This window comes from Passer domesticus, chromosome 2, assembly GCF_036417665.1.
Source record: "Passer domesticus isolate bPasDom1 chromosome 2, bPasDom1.hap1, whole genome shotgun sequence".
In the NCBI taxonomy this organism is placed as follows: domain Eukaryota; kingdom Metazoa; phylum Chordata; class Aves; order Passeriformes; family Passeridae; genus Passer; species Passer domesticus.
Window position 1 is genome coordinate 21,435,086 of NC_087475.1, and position 12,248 is coordinate 21,447,333.

Consider the following 12,248-nt stretch of genomic DNA (forward strand, 5'->3'; position numbering starts at 1 on the left):
CAGATGTTGTGGCTTTTACTTCAGTAAGAACCAGTCGAGATCCAGAGGCTTTGGTGAAAATGTACTTCAGCTCACAGAAAGCTTTTCTTACTTCTGGGAGGTTTCTTACTCCAACAAGTTGTGAACTAAATGGCCTGGATTGTAAATTTATTTGTCAGCCCTAAATAAGAGTATTCTGTCTTGAACTGGACAAGAGGGTAATGTGCTATCCATCAGGTCACAATGAAACAGAGCATCTTTTCTCTGAATTTTGCATTGATTAAGCCACTCTAAAGGGTACAGTTATACACTGGATTTCTCCTTGCTCTTCCTATCACCATTGTCACCCTTTCTTCCTTAATTTGTTCATGGTGGGGGCATCAGATCCAGTTTTCTTACACACTCAAACATATGGATTCAAGATGTGGGCTGGTCTTAGAGAAGGACATTGTGTTTTTACTTTCTCTAAAACTGAATAAGCAATTGTCACAATCCAAGCTATTGTGCTGAATTAAGAAAAAGAATAAGGTCATAAAATGGGAGAGTGTGTATGGGTGGCAAAGCTGTGCGCTCCATAAATGTGCAGAGCAAGAATATGCTTATTAAATAGGCATCAGAGAACTAGAGGAAACTATTTCAGTTTACATTCAAGAATATTATGGGATTGTTTATAGGGCCCAAAAGAACTTCCCAAGCATTAACACATGCAGTATGAGACGCAGAGGTGGTAGAATCTGTATAAAGGTGAACAGACATGTAAAACCAGAATAACTTGTTAGCATTTACATTGTTGCTGCCTTCAGGCTATGGCAACTATTTCACCCACATTTTAGAAGTTTATTCAGCATTTTTTTGCAGTGGGGTGGATTAAAAGACAACATTTTTTTTAAGGCCAGGGAGCAGTGTCAATGATAAATCAAACTAATCTTGTGCTACTCTTTCAGAATAATGAAGGCCACATGTGAGAACCCTACAGAAGAAAGGTACTGTTGCTAATAATGCATTATGAAAAGAGGAGGCGAAAGTTTGGTTTATGTTCCTTTTCCTTGTCTTTAAGTGTAAATATCAGATGACATATTTACCTCTGGATCTGTACATTTGTGTCATAGTGACAATTCATCTCTTATCACTCTTTCCCAGGTGACTCCTCAGAGTTTCCAGATTTCTGGACAAAGAAGAGGAGGAAATTATGGCAGCAGAAAAATCTATGCAAATAAATCCTCAGTAATGAGAGGGAAGGTGAGTTTCGCACTGTTTGATTTTGACTTTTAACTTGATTACTGAAAAATACTCAGGAGAAAATTTATCTCTCTGTCTTTCTTCAGGGTAGAAAAGGTTTAAAGTGAACATGTGAGGTCTCCAATGGCTCCTCGAGCAAAGTTATAAGAAAATTAGCTTTTCTGGTAGCTTAATGGAAGAAAAAAATGTATCAGAAAATTCCATCCTCTTATACATTTTATCATGCGTTTAACCTTCCTCTTAAATTATTGAGAAACATGCCAATTAAGAGTTTGTCTTTTAAAACACTCTCATCTAGATTTTTCAAACAAACATAGAATTGGATGGGCATTCATCCATGTTTTTATTACTTTCTTCCTCAAATTAGGAAGTGCTATACATTCTCACAAGCCATAACAAAAGGTCCATTTGCTGTGGGATTTGCTTTCAGACTGTGATATGTCTCTACTACCAAAAATATGTCTGTTTTAAAGCAAGGGAACCAGGATGCATTATTGTCCTGCTCTAAAATATAGTGTCAAATAGAATGTTTACCTTCCTGTACCTCAAGGCTAGCATTGAACTTTACAGCAAGAGGTGACTTCATCCAAGCATTTTAGGATAAAACCAAGAAAGATTAGTTTACTTGAGGGTTTTACCAGGGTGTGGGGGTGGGAAGAAAAAATATCTCTTTTGTTGTAGGAAAAACAGAATAATTCTTGTTCAGAGTGGTGAGATCTAAAGTAGATTGGAAGTGGAGGGAACAAAAGGGGTCTGTCACTTGCCTCACCCTGTACACCACTGCCTCTTGAGTCTAATGATCACAGAATCACAGAATCATTTAGGTTGGAAAGGACCTCCAAGATCATCGACTCCGACCTTTGACTGATCTCCCCCTTGTCAACTAAACCACAGCTCTAACTCCCATCTGCAGCTGTTTCTGGAGCACTTCAAGGGAGGGTGACTTGGCCGCCTCTCTGGGCAGTCTGTTTCAATGTTTAACAACCCTTTCAGTAAAGGAATTCTTCCTGGTGTCCAACCTAATGATGTACCCATTTAATGGATTCTGCAATTTTGATATAAGGCCAGATTTTCAACAAGTGTGTGCTGCTATCTCTTCCCTATAGTACATGGAGCAATGGTACTTACAGTAGTTGAAATCTTGACCTCTTCAACTCTTACCCTTGTCTGTCTCTATGAGTGTTTTTCCTTTTTTAAATGTCTACTGAAACATAATAACACTAATTTTTTAACAGCACTTAAATTAATGTTTATACTGACAGCCTCTAATAAACCTTGAACACAGATGTATTCATATATAGGATTTATTAAACTTCGAGGGTGTATTAATTTTATTATTAAACCTTAATGGCTAGTAGGACTTAGTCTGTACCTGAAGGGACATGCTATTGAAATTAAAATCACAAACCTTGCTGCTGGAGGTTTTTTCTTGTACCACAGCAATAATTCTCTTTCCAGCAGATTTAAACTATCTCCCCAGACCAAGACATGTTGTTGAAAGACACGTGTTTTGCTTGAAAAACTCCATCTATATTCAGGTTTTGTTAGCTGTAGCAGCTGAAGGGAAACTAACAAAATGCTTTCATAGATCAGCTTCTTGCTTCAAACTTATAGCAAAGCCTTCATAAAACTTTTAAACTTGAATAGAAAGAAGAGCAAGAAGATATTAGTGATACCTGAGTTTGGTTGCTGTCATGTAAGTCAAGTGAAAAGAAATTACACCTACTCTGGGTGAAACAGTGATTCACATTGTTCGCCTTTAAGTTGAGGAGCCTTTAAAAGGAAATTTAGTTTTGCCTCAAAGTGGATGTGTGTGGGAGACTGACATTAACACCTTGCAAAGGAGAAACTATTCTCTTGGTCCCTTTTCACAGCTAACTAAACACAAACAGTGTGGGGTTAGCAAAGAGCCACAGGCAGCAGGGCTGTTACAGCCCACGCTGGAGGAGAAGCTCGGTTCAGCAAGGTGAGTGGAGGGCAGACTACTCATGGATCACAGCTTCCCAACCCACCACAGCCCTGACATTACCTTGTATGTACCACTGTGCTGCATTTGCTTCCAGAACATCAGCCCAAAGCCTGGATTGTCCCCCAGCCTCATTAGCCCTTGGAGCAGAATCTGCTGATGCTGAGGTCCATACCCACACCACCTCTACTGCCAGAGCAGCCAGTGTAAAAATACATTAAAGGAGCCAGAGAGCAGCACAATTTTAACATGTCAGTGCCCCTTTGTTAGCTGTGTTGCTGAGCTGTATTACCCACAACATGAAAGATTTCTGTATTTAACAGGACAGGTGTGTAGTTAAAAAGATCACTTGACAGTTAGCTTTGACAAATGTTCTAGTAGCTCAGGTCACTTAATTTGTTCTCCAAGTCAAAGGTAACAGCTAGCATTAATCTCTAATTTCCCTCCTCTGATGTTGCTTTAAGATAACCCTACCTGTTCCACCGCATTTTTTCCCAATTAATCTCTTAGGTTTGACTGCATTTAAGGAAGTAAGGACTCCACGAGAAGCTACTAACGTTCAAGACTTCAAGCCAAATATTTTTATCATGACCTTTCTCACGAATATTAGGTATTTATGCCTGCACTGATCCAAGAAGGCAGCACCCAGATACTTCAGCTGAATGGTTTCTGTAAGGCTGACACACCTTCTGACTGTTTTAATTGACAGCATAACTCTGTTCACCTAACATTATTTAGAAAAAAAATTACAAGTAGTCTTTTAAACTCTATTTCTCTGTTTCCCAAGTCTGCCTGAAAACTTGGAAATCACAGTGATGTACCTGAAAGCAGTAGAGGTGTGTGCCTGACTGCCATGGTGGGGTGTCCTGCCTATTCCCTCCCAGAGCTGGAGACAGCAGCTGCTGCAGGGGGCTGCTCTCTGCTGCTGCTGCAGTCAAACCGCCTTGGATGTCTGTGTCTGACTGCACTGCTCAGGGTGGATACAGCTCTGCATCTATACGGGTGTAGGAGCATTTATAGATAAATCTCAAAATGGTAGAAATTGGCATAATTGTACTTGATGGGAACATGGCCATTTACCTTAGGTGAGTACTTGGCTCTTGTTTGCTCATGTTGTGCCAAGACTTTCTCAGTCTCAGGGTGCTTTAATTAATATCCTGCTAGCTATTTATTGAGCCCCACCTGGCAGGGTTCAAGGACTTCTTCAGAGATGCTGGAAGTCCTGAGTAGATACTGGAAACAATGCACCTCAGAGGCTTTCAGAATTGGCCAGAGCATGTTTTACTCTACAGAATACCAAATCCTTTGTCTTCAGTGAAGTTGATGTCTTGCATTTTGTTGGATAGTTTCACATGTAATGACCCTGATGCATTAAAGTGCAAGATTAATAATGAGAAATATTATGAATAGCTGAGAGTATCAGAAAGCATAAGTGGAACAAAAGGACAGAGACCTGTGTTTTGAGGCTATATAAATCCCTTTGGATGAAGACGACAACTTCTGTTTTCTTTTTTTTTAGCACCTAGCATGCTCAGGCCTGTCTCTGCAGCTGCAGTATTTATCAGTTTTTACTGTTGAAATAATATAATACAGCACATGTGCACATCTGATACTTCTTGCCACATTTTGAAGCAATATCTAATTAGGATGCAAAACTAAATTCTAGTAAATGACTGGAACTATATATGTGTCTTTGAACACTGCCAGACCAGAACAATTGAGGAACTCCTCAATTCTGAGGGTGTTCACTACAGACAGAACACATTCTTTAGCATGAAGAAATAAATATGGCAAACACCTGACCCACTATTGAGCCAGGATACTCCTCTTGGACCTTTATAATAGGAAGTGAAGGAGAGCTGGATAAGGTGATATCAATCCCCATTTGTTCCCACCTACGCAACAATTATAGGGAAGTTCAGTTCCCAGAAGGCTGGGTTTTATCTGAAATTGCAATATTAACTTAGAACCACATCATGATTTATTTAAAAAGCTTGCACTACAGGGAATTAGTATGGAAAGGATGGAAGCCTGGGTCACTCATAGATAAAAAATGCAGTTGTTATAATTAGGAACATGCAAAAAAGGCTGGCCTATTTTAGTCTGCTCACTACAGAGTGGTTCCATCTGAAGAAAGGTCATTCTAGACACTGACATTGCATCTGTGCTAATCATGTGTGCAGATGACAGAGAAACTGACCAGGGTAGTGAATAAGATAGAAAAGTTGCCTGTGCTGTGCAAGCTGAATGGCTTAATTAGGTTGTCATGACGAGCACAATGTATTTTAATAAAACTAAATAGAAAATAATACATATGGAACAAAATTGCAAGTTCTCCTTTGAGGATGGGAGACTGTCTTGGCAAGCAGTCACACAGAGGCGTATTTAGTAATCTGCGGTAATTGCCTCGAGGTGAATGCTCAGAGGAGCTACAAAGACAAGAAAGCAAATCTCCCACAGGCATTTGCAAACATCTTGGAGATAAGATCCATGGCAGAGAAGTGGCTGCATCTATACTGAGAGTATGCTGAGAGTAAAACATTATGTCCAAGAAAAAAAGTTACATTTCAGAAGGAAATCGGCATTTTGGGAAAAAGATAAAAATACAATAAAACAGAGTAAAAAATACAAGGGAAGTTCCATTACATGTAAGGAATTAGTTACAAATTTAGAAGAGAAGATTACCATGGATAGAGATTTAAACACTGAGCAGCTATTTGAGGCTGTGAGCTTTTTGACCTTTCCATAAAGGCATAATAAAATCTAATCACTGGGAAGTGCAGTTTGAGAAATGAAACATCAGAATAAAATGTAATTAAGATTATTAACTCCTGGTATCATCTTTCTACTGGATGCCCCATTCTGCCATCATGGTTTTGCATCTCAAGAAATGATGAGGAATTTATGTCCAGCCACAATTTCAGATTTGATTTTAATTTATGGAAGAAAATCCGCATGTGCTGATTAAAAAAAGAGAAGATGCAAATAAGACTGAGCTAAGAACTTAGCTAAGAACAAGCCAAGGACTATCTCTGCATAATTTAAACCTCCTTGGTCTTTATCCACTTCCTGATTTTATGCTAATGATCATGCCAAGCAGCTAATGCAAGGGATTACACAATTGCAAGAATCACAGCATTATTCTTTATGCCATAAAAAAGCCTAAAACTAAACATAATGTAGCCTACAATAATATCTTATTACAAATCCATTACTCACCCAAACTAAAACACTCATTTACAGGAATACCTAACCACAAGAACTGTTTGGAAATCTTTTGGCTTTCTTTCTGTTAGAGCATATTTCACACCTCAGCTCAATCCATCAACTGTTTGCTTCAGAATGCCAGGCTGATCATGTCCTCTAGTTTTTTACCATCCTATAAGAGCTGTTTGTCTTTTCCATTTTAAGGAAATACAGAGAGCTTCATAAACACTATATTCACTACTGAAGATTAAATTTTCCACACTGGTAGGAGTCTTTTTTTCCTCCTGTTAAAATAAAGCTAGGAGTTAGACCTTTAACTTAAGTTAAAATTCCTAAAAAAAACCCTCCTTAGAAATATATTGAGGATGGATTGACCTTTGTAATATAACTTTTGTAGAAGTGTTCAAGAATTTTTTATAAAGTACGACCCAGCTAGAAGGCCACCTTCCATTTTAGCAGAGCAATCATTTCAAAATGTTGAGCCAATAAGGGAGATACCTGTTATTATGTTGTTAAGATGTATCTTACACTATCCAACTTATTCCTTAGCATCTGCATGCATCTAAATAAAAGGAATGAAGCCAATGTGATATTTCGTTCATGTCTGGGAGACATCATTGAAGAGAATCATAAAGTCACAGTATTGTTAAGGCTGGAAAAGACCTCCAAGGTTATGGAATCCAACCTTTGACCAATCACCAGGCCACTGCACTCAGTACCACATTCAGTCATTTCTTAAACACCTCCAGAGATGGTGATTCCACAGCTCTCTGGGCAGCCTGTTCCAATGTTTAACCAGCCTTTCAGTGAAGAAATTGCTCCTGATGTCCAGCCTGAATCTCCCCTGGAGCAGTACGTGGCCATTTCCTCTCATCCTGTCACTGATTGCCTGGGAGAAGAGGCCGACCCCCATCTTGCTCTAACCTCCTTTTGGGTGGTTGTAGAGTCAAGGTCACCCTTGAGCCTCCTTTTCTGCAGGCTAAATAACCCCAGCTCCCTCAGCTGCTCCTCACAGGACTTGTGCCAGACCTTTCACCAGCCCCATTGCCCTTCTCTGGACACTCTCCAGCACCTCAATGCCTTTCTTGTAGTGAGAGGCCCAGAAATGGACACAGGACTCAAATTTGGGCTTCACCAGTGCTGAGTACAGGGGAACAATTACTGTCCTGGTCCTGCTGGCCATACATTTTTTGATACAAGCAAGAAAGTGTTGAAGGAAGTAGATTTAGCAGCAATGACATAGAGAATAGGCTTTGCTGGTGATGCAGCATGTGGATTACATTCCCATTTGTTACCCAGCTCCCCTGTGTCCATATTATAACAGCTCCTGATGGGAGGTGTAAGATACACATAGACCTAAACTTCCTGGTTCTGAAATTAACATCTCCACTGGGCTCCTTTAGTGAGAGCTAGACAAGTTGGTTGATTGTTCCTTCAGCAAAATACTAGTTTAAATTATTTGGGTATTAACCTGGCTTCTAAGATGAAAATTACTTGAGTCAGCACCGTGAAAACTGATCTATAATTGTGCATTGGGTCAAAAAAGGTAACAGATTTTTTTTAAAAAGTGCTCCTGTGTGATTGCTGGTTGTTCCATTATTGTGGTTTGCGTCTGTATTTTCATGAATGATAAAATATGAAATTTGACATCGCAATATGATAAAAACCTGTCCTTAAAAGTAATAAATTATTCCAAGAAACCAAATGCTTCTGTGTATGTGACTGTGCACATGCACATGTGGGTGCTCATATGATTGCAGGGGATCTATGTGATAACATATCTGATAGAAGGACATTTTTCTAACAAACCACAATCAGACAGATCTTCTACTTTAAATAGGACTGTGACCATAAGATAAGGCACATAAAATGCAATCTTGCTATCTGGTACTGTCAGGGCATAAACATGAAAATCTTATGGTGGATTTCTCCAGCAAACACATTTTTAGCAAAATGCAGTGTTGAAGAGCAAAAGCCAGAAGAATTTAGAATAAAACTTGGAGGCACTTTTGTGTAATGAGGTGAATTAACCCCTGTACAGTTGAGTCCTCAGAACTTGGAGTGTTCTCTAAAATATCTGTCATGTCCCAGATTATGAGTTTACAGTATGAATTTATGGCCAGAGTCTGATCTTTCTACAGGATGATCTCTTGGCCTTAAAAATGGACAAATATTTATTTGAAATAAAACTGACAAACATATGGGCTCTGAGCACTGCAGTCAGTCTCAGAGTCCAGTCTGGTGGAACCATCTCCTGTCCTGGTTTGTGGTGCCATGTTGAACTCACACAGAGAAGCTGATCTCAGCCCACGACAGGGAGAAGCATCCTGGCCAAAACTTGTTGTTGTCTTTGCTAGGAGGAAGTGCTGTATTGTCTTCATCAAACACAGTCATGGCTGGCTCTGAGTGACAGGGAGGAGGACTCAATATCTAGAGGTTCCTTGTGACCAACATTTTTATGCGTCTGTGAGTATTACTCAAAATGTATACATCCTCAGCCAGCAAACCCAAGTACAGTCACTGAAGTGCTTTTTTTGTTACTCAGAACCTCCACAAGCAGAAGTTAGTCTTACATAATTAGGACTTTACATGACATCCCAAATAAAATAATCCAGACCTTGGTGACAAAACATTGTCAGTTTCCTCCAAACTTATGTGGATCTTCCTTATGCAGTGTTCAAAAATTTTGTACATACCTGGAATCAATGGTGCATACAGACTTTCAAAAACTCTGGAGATTAGGATTTAAAGAAAAAAAAGGTCTAATTCTGGACCTTTTGTTTATATGCTTAATTATAATTAGACCTAAGGTCTAATTAAGCATATAAAAATTTTACTTTTAAGTGCCATACTTGACAGTCTTTTAAATTTTTTAATATTAAAAAGTTATTTTTAATGCTTTGTTGAAAACCAGAAGCAGGTTTTCTGGCCTATAAATACAGATTAAAAAGTATATAAAATTAAAGTTTACAGTTCAAATAGCTGAACCATCATAGTACTTTCATAATCTGCATTTCCATTTTTGCTTTGTATATCCTTCTACCCACAGAGTAGAAGAAAAAGAGCCACATAATGTGGTCAATCTTTGATGGGGAGATCTTCCCAGAAACCAATTCAGATTTTTGTATCATTGCTGTTTGAAAACTCACTGCAGAATGGATTCAGTAGGAAATCAAAGGCAAATCAGACATATTCTTGTGTGAGGGAACACAGACAACTACATTGTCTTCATAATTCATATAATAATAAAGATGATGAATCACATGTAAGAAATACAAATAGGACTTTCCTGTAATTGTCAAAAATACTTTATTTTATTTAAAACTCTCACTCTTTTAATATCCACTACAGAACTAAAGGTGCCTGGGAAAATAAATCATGTGAGAATTTCAGTACTGGCTGCTGCAGAGCCCAGAGGAGGCTTGGACAATGCTTTGGAAAAGTGGTGTTGTGGAAAATATTACAGTGTTGTGGAAGAAGTAATAGTTTATTAAAAATAAAGGCTGCAAAAATGAAATTATGTGTGGTCTGGCAAGTGTTTTATTTTTAAAGTTATGCATCCTGCTCATCTAAAAATATGCTAGAAGAACTCTGAGCTGGTTGAGGATCAGCAGCTGTACATGCCTGCTGAGCACAACAGTCACAGGGAGTTGATGGCAGATGTGCCCTTAGCACTTCTCTGATGCAGATCACAGCCCCTTTTTTCCTACAAGTAGAGTAATAGTCATTAAGATACCATTTTCAGAGACATATCTCTTTTAGAAACCATTTTGAAAGCAATTACCACTATTTGCAACTCCATGAAAAATCCAGAATTATGTTCTTAAGTTACCTGTAGTCACAACAGCACTGCTTTGTGTTATTAGCACATTTCAGGATTGCAATCTGTGCCCTGAGTGTGTGTGTGTCTGTGCTGCTGTTGTCCCCTGACCCCAGGCATTTACCACTCACTAATGTCCCTCTAGAGCAGAAGCAGGAGCTGAGGCACCGCGTGCACAAGCCCACAGGAAGAGTTTATCACCCAAACCTGTGGCTCTGGTTGTAGATAGTAGAGTTGGGAGCTGGCAGCATCATGGCAAAGGAGCAGGAAAAATTCTCAGATCCTGTGGCTCTTAATGAATGGAGCAGTGTCACCCAGGTCCTTTGCAAAAAACTATTCTTATTAAATTGCTGTAGTTCCTAGGAATGGTTACTGCTTTGTTAATGAAAACATTTTTGGTAAAGTGCTTTTCCATTTAAATTTTGAAGACTTTCCCCCTAAAATTCCAGAAATAAAAAGGATATGGTCCTTCTTTAGTTTTGAACTTGACTTCCAAAGGCTTTGTGTGCAAATTCATGAAGACCTTCACAAAGATTATAATATAGTAAAGCCTCTTGGTCTGCTGGTGCCACTGAATTTTGAACACTTCATCAAACAAACAGCAATGTGATGAAATGAAAGGAATGATGCATTTCCAGAGCCTGAATTGCAGAGCTCCCTGGGGTCCCTCACCAGCACAGAAAGCAGCCTGCTCTTTATTTCTTGACCTGTCCAGCACAACTGGCTGTGGTAGGACTTTGAGGTGAGAATCTGATAAAAACTGAATTATGGCAGAAGGGGATTCTGAAATGGAAGAACTGCTCTCCAGACCCTAAGGGGGAACCCTAAATAAGTGACATAAATGGCTGGTGTGTCTGAAGACAGCAGGTGCTGAGTGGGCTAGATAGATATCATTCCCTAAATAAAATGGATGTCAAGAAATAAATTTAGACCATAATCCTGCAGTGTATTCTTTCAGTGTTGGTATTAAAAAGCCAGCTCTGTATTTTCTGTCACCCAGATTTTATAAAAACGTATTAGATTCATAAGTAAAATAATAGAAAACATCCGGAACTTTCAGACAAGCATCAGCTTCTTTATCTCTGCTTTGCAAAATTCAATTGTTTTTAAGCTACAATTGTAAATGCAGCACCTCTGACTTCACATAAGTCACTTAGATAGGATAAGTAACATTCTAGTCAAATTGCAAATCTTAATTCTTCCATAAGTGAGGAGTTTGTAAAGAAACACAAGGGGTTTTTGGGATAGCTGCTGTCATCTGCTGTTGATACCAGCCTGGGCCTAAACTTCCAAACAATCTAAACTAGCAGAGCAATCCTCTATGTAATGTGTGGGAAAGGGTTTTCCTCAGCAGGAAGACAAAGAAATAATTCAGCAAGTCCCTTCTAGACTTATTTTCCCTCTGTCTCACTGCATAATTGATGAAGATAGTTGAACAAAATCATCTCCATCTGAAGCGTCAAAAGCAAAGAAAAAAAAGGCAAAAGTTTCTTTAAACTTAGGAATATTTCTTTTGGATTAAGCAATGCTTAATCGGCATCAGAGGGATTCCAGAGGGTGCATTTGTCCTTGTGACAAACCGCGATGCTTTGGGGTCTTTGCAGGCAGCTCTGACTGCGGCTTTTCTCCCTCAGAATTGGGATCTACCCCCCCAGGCACAGCTGGAAAAGCACAGGGGTGGCCCCAGCCATGCTGCAATCAACCCCTGTGCACAACCCTGTGAGCACCACTTGATCCTGATACAACCACAGATGTTTGTACAGAAACAGCACAGCCCCAGATGTTTCGGTGCCGGTGCCATTGCCCTGGTGCCTGGTGCTGCCGAGAGCCCGGATGCTCCTGACACGTGGGATTGCCTCTGCAGGCTCTCCTGTCCAGCACTGTGCAAGCTCCTTTGTGTCACTGTCTGGGGCCATCTTGTCACAGATCTAAGGCATGAGTGCATGAGATCACAGAAAACTTTCTTTTGCCCTTTAGTTCAGAGACATTTAAAACTAAACATAAAACATTGGAGATGTTGCAATCAACAATTTTGCA

General features: G+C 39.4%; 2 long non-coding RNA genes across 6 annotated transcripts in view; one reads left to right on the forward strand and one right to left on the reverse strand.

Moving 5' to 3' along the window:
• The first annotated feature begins 1,126 nt into the window (after positions 1-1,126).
• LOC135293506 (uncharacterized) lies at positions 1,127-9,868 on the forward strand. Its single transcript, XR_010355619.1, has 3 exons — positions 1,127-1,218; positions 8,749-8,857; positions 9,743-9,868. It is a non-coding gene; the product is annotated as an uncharacterized LOC135293506 (long non-coding RNA).
• The window catches only part of LOC135293504 (uncharacterized), a 34,875-nt gene continuing 32,303 nt past the window's right edge, over positions 9,677-12,248 (reverse strand). For 3 of the 5 annotated variants that reach the window (XR_010355615.1, XR_010355617.1, XR_010355616.1), the window contains one exon: positions 9,909-10,097. This is a non-coding gene — a long non-coding RNA (uncharacterized LOC135293504). Of the gene's footprint in view, positions 10,098-12,248 lie in introns of all 5 variants that reach the window. The other 2 variants (XR_010355613.1, XR_010355614.1) reach the window with 1 other exon arrangement.